Source organism: Macrobrachium rosenbergii, chromosome 2 (assembly GCF_040412425.1).
Source record: "Macrobrachium rosenbergii isolate ZJJX-2024 chromosome 2, ASM4041242v1, whole genome shotgun sequence".
Taxonomy (NCBI): Eukaryota; Metazoa; Arthropoda; class Malacostraca; order Decapoda; family Palaemonidae; genus Macrobrachium; species Macrobrachium rosenbergii.
This window is the reverse complement of record NC_089742.1, coordinates 31,388,348-31,393,347: the sequence shown is the minus strand read 5'-3', so window position 1 is coordinate 31,393,347 and position 5,000 is coordinate 31,388,348. Positions and strand designations below refer to the sequence as shown.

The 5,000-nt window shown below is 33.5% G+C and overlaps 1 protein-coding gene across 15 annotated transcripts in view; it reads left to right on the top strand.

Moving 5' to 3' along the window:
- The window catches only part of LOC136844823 (nephrin-like), a 532,521-nt gene that overhangs the window by 379,251 nt on the left and 148,270 nt on the right, over positions 1-5,000 (top strand). The window lies entirely within an intron of this gene.

Sequence of the window (5,000 nt, the reverse complement as noted above, 5' to 3'; positions counted from 1 at the left end):
AATCACACGAATAACTAAAATGGCGAAACAGAACTTTATTTTATATTTGTATCATTGTAGATTTTCTGTGCATTAGTATTATTATTGCAGTTTTTCTTTTTTTTTTTTTTTTGCTTCTCAATCTGATAATGATCTTGTCTTTCACTTTCCTCTATTGTCACTTGAGAGCTGCATTATGCTCCCACCGCTTATTATTATTATTATTATTATTATTATTATTATTATTATTATTATTATTATTATTATTATTATTATTATTATTATTATATACTGTTTAAGAATAATTCGCATAATACGGCCATCCTTTTTAATAAGACCTGTTTAAGAGAGGGTATATTACCTTTGTATATTATTATTATTATTATTATTATTATTATTATTATTATTATTATTACTTCCTTTCACATCTCTCCTTTATTTCATGCTCCTTAGAAATAAGAATCCCTTCCATTCTCACCCTAAGTTTTTATTTTTATTTTTATTCTTTTTTTTATTTTTTTTTTTAAACCGACTGATAAGGAAGACATCATTTTTTGCCCTCACCCGTATCATTCCCACACTCGGGTTACCGTCATCTTTAACCCATCTCCCATACACCATATTTCCCATACACCATATCTCCCGCACACCATGCCTCCCGCACACCATATATATCCCCATACAACCCTTTTCCTTTCCCCTATACGCCAGGATACACCATGCACTTTCCTTATCCTAATTTCTACCTTAACCGTGTCTGTTAAGATTCTACTTTATAGCTTTTTGGTCTTGGCATTTCTCTCTCTCTCTCTCCCTCTCTCTCTCTCTCTCTCTCTCTCTCTCTCTCTGTGCCGTTTTCTAAACGAGGATTTTCTAAAATGAAGATTTTGATCTTTGCTTATTTCTCTCTCTCTCTCTCTCTCTCTCTCTCTCTCTCTCTCTCGGCCGATTTTTTAAACAAGGATTTTCCCTAAATGGAAATTTCTTATCTGCTTATTTTTTTTATCTCTCTCTCTCTCTCTCTCTCTCTCTCTCTCTCTCTCTTCTCTCACAGCTGATTTTTAAATGAAGATTTTGTCCAAATGAAGATTTCTCTCTTTTATTTTCGTTCATTTCCTCTCTCTCTCTCTCTCTCTCTCTCTCTCTCTCTCTCTCTCTCTCTCTCTCATTTTCTTCAAAGACGGCAAAATTACAACTTCTTGTACTGCCAAGTCTGGGATTTTTTTTTTACCTCTTTAATTATAACGTAATCAAATTTCTGCGTGTTTTTTCATTTCCCTAAGATTTACTGTTTTTTTTTTTTTTTTTTTTGCTTAAGTTAAACCTTTTAAGTTTATTTTCAAGTTTGTCTCTATGAAAAAAGTGTTGCTGTACCTTATTTGATTTGTAAGGTTTATATTGTTCATTAATGGTTATTAGCTTTTATGTCCGTTTACTTTTAGTTTTCTGAGGAGGAAACTATTGTGCCGGCTTTGTCTTTCCGTCCGCACTTTTGTCTGTCCGTACTTTTTCTGTCCTCCCTCAGATCTTAAAAACTACTAAGGCTAGAGGGCTGCAAATTGGTATGTTGATCATCCACCCTCCAATCATCAAACATACCAAATTGCAGCCCTCTAGCTTCAATATTTTTGTTTTATTTACGGTTAAACTTAGCCATAATCGTACTTCTGGCAACGGTAAAGGATAAGTTTCATGGGTAGTGGCTCATACAACATTATACCGAGACCACCGAAAGATAGATCTGTTTTCGGTGGCCTTGATTATACGCTGTAGCTGCTGTGCAGAAAACTCCATTGCGCCGGAGCTTCTTCAGTGCATTTTTTACTTATTTTTAATCATTTTTTCTTTCCATTTCCGTTGTTTATCGCCACTCTTGGATTTTGGAAGGGGAAAGAAAATAGCAGAAAGAAAGAAGCATAAAAGAAACCAGCAAAAGGAAAGTAGCAGAAAGAAAGAAGCAAAAAAGAAAACAGCAGAAAGAAAGCAGCAAAGAGAAAGTAGCAGGAAGAAAGAAGGAAGAAATAAAATAGCAGAAAGAAAGCAGCAAAAAGAAAGTAGAAGAAAGAAAGAAGCGAAAAATAAAACAGCAGAAAGAAAGCAGCAAAAAGAAAGTAGCAGGAAGAGAGTAGCAGAAAGAAAGAAAGAAGCAAAAAAGAAAACAGCATAAAGAAAGCAGTAAAAAGAAAGTAGCAGAAAGAGAGTAGCAGAAAGAAAGAAGCAAAAAAGAAAACAGCAGAAAGAAAGCAGCAAAAAGAAAGTAGCAGAAAGAGAGTAGCAGCATCTGCCTCAAAAAAGTCAAGATGCTTTTAAGATTTCTGTAATCCCACGGCCTCTTGTTTCATTTTTTATTCTTTTTTTTTTTTTGCTATTTCTGTTTCGTCTTGTTCAGTGATTTTACGGAGCGGTACATGACAGACTGAAGTGGAGTTGAGCTTTTGTGTGTGTGTGTGTGTGTGTGTGTGTCCGTGTGCTGTTGCTTTTTTGTGGGGGGGGAGGTGTTTGGGAGGGGCAATTAGGTAATAAAAGTCACATGCTTTTTTTTTCTGTATATATATATATATATATATATATATATATATATATATATATATATATATATTCATATATAGATATATATATATATTATATATATATATATATATATATATATATATATATATCTATATATATATATATATATATATGTATATATATATATATATATATATATATATATATTTGAATATAAGGAGCTTGATAGTAAGCCGAAATGTGTAAACATAATGCTATATTTCAGAGACCAACTGCCTGAAGAGAGAGACAGTTGGTCTCTGAAATATAGCATTAACTTTCTACATTTCGGCGTTTTTATGGGCTCCTTTTATAGATGGAATTCCGTTTTAACAGAAAATATTTCACAGTCATATATATATATACATGTGTGTGTGTATATTTATGTATGTGTGTATGTATGCATGAACCTTTTTTTGGGACATGCTGAACCCGTGCCCCAGTTCTTCATGCACACCAGGTTTAGAGAAATACATGGAATTGCCAGTCCCGTCTGCCTCTACATTAAAAAGAAAAAACAAGTCACTCATACGAAGCAAATGAAGACTTCCTCCCCCCACAATTAATTTTCCTTGAAAAGTAATCCTGAAAAGAACAACATACGAAGCCCAACTTAACAGCAATTAAGCAGCTCTTCATTTGCTATTTACATTAGTTTTTGCTGTTGCTACCGTTGTTGTTCTTGTTGAGTGATAGGTTGAAACAACAAAAAACCAGGTCGTCTCGTTAATGACCTGTTAATGACCCGTGTGGTTCAGGGATCGTGAAGAATTAACCTCAAGTATTTATTTGGGGAGCTTCTCTGGGGCGGTTAATGGTGCATTTTTTTTAATCTTCTTTTTATTAGAATCCGTCATTTTTATATTACATTCCCTCTCTCTCTCTCTCTCTCTCTCTCTCTCTCTCTCTCCTCCTGAACTTTTAAAGTATTAAAGTACGAATCTGAGAATTTCTGATATCCCAAATTTCTCCATATATGTATTGCATCTCTCTCTCTCTCTCTCTCTCTCTCTCTCTCTCTCTCTCTCTCTCTCTGTAAAAGGTTGATCTTTTAAAGAACAAATCGAATTCGAGAGTTTTGCCGATTCTCTCTCTCTCTCTCTCTCTCTCTTGAACTTTTAAAATACAAAGCGAATCTGAGAATGTTTGCCGATTTCCCAACGTTCTACATATTTGCATGGCATCTCTCTCTCTCTCTCTCTCTCTCTCTCTCTCTCTCTACAAGGTTGATCTTTCAAAGAACAAAGCGAATTCGAGAGTTTTTGCCGATATTATCCCAACTTTCGTCATATTTATAATTCCCTTTCTCTCAAGAAATAACTTTCGATATTAAGAAAAATGGAGATTGTTAACAAATGCTCAGCATTTGTTCATTTTTAGCTGAAGAATGCTCAGCATTTGTTAATTTCTACTAAAGAATGCTCAGCATTTGTTAATTTTTGCTAAAAAATACTCAGCATTTGTTGACTTTTGCTAAAGCATGCTCAGCATTCTTTAATTTTTGCTAAATAATGCTCAGCATTTGTTAATTTTCGCTGAAGAATGCTCAGTATTTGTTAATTTATGCTAAAGAATACTCAGCATTTAATTTCTGCTAAAGAATGCTCAGCATTTGTTAATTTCTGCTAAAGAATACTCAGCATTTGTTAATTTCTGCTAAAGAATGCTCTGCATTTGTTAATTTCTCTAAAGAATGCTCAGCATTTATTTATTTCTCATAAAGAATGCCTCAGCATTTGTTAATTTTCTAAAGAATGCCTCAGCATTTGTTAATTTTGCTAAAAATACCAGCATTTGTTGATTTTGCTAAAGCATGCTCTGGGCATTCTTAATTTTGCTAACAATGCCTGCATTTGTTAATTTTCATGCAAAGAATTAGCATTTGTTAATTTATGCTAAAGAATACTCAGCATTTGTTAATTTCTGCTAAAGAATGCCCAGCATTTGTTAATTTCTGCTAAAGAATACTCAGCATTTGTTAATTTCTGCTAAAGAATGCTCAGCATTTGTTAATTTCTGCTAAAGAATACTCAGCATTTGTTAATTTCTGCTAAAGAATGCTCAGCATTTGTTAATTTCTGCTAAAGAATGCCTCCAGCATTTGTTAATTTACAGCAAAGAATACTCAGCATTTGTTAATTCCCTCACAAAGAATGCTCAGCATTTGTTAATTTCTGCTAAAGAATACTCAGCATTTGTTAATTTCAGCTAAAGAATGCTCAACACTTGTTAAATTTTGTTAAAGAATGCTCAGCATTTGTTAATATCTGCTAAAGAATGCTCAGCACATGTTAATTTCTGCTAAAGAATACTCAGCACTTGTTAAATTTTTGCTAAAGAATACTCAGCATTCGATGAAGAATGCCATGAGCATTAGTCATGCACCGTGTTACATTCAATGAAGAAAATGAATGAATTGGAAGAATGCGTCCCTTCCCAGTTCATGATATCACTCTAGTATGTTGTTTAGT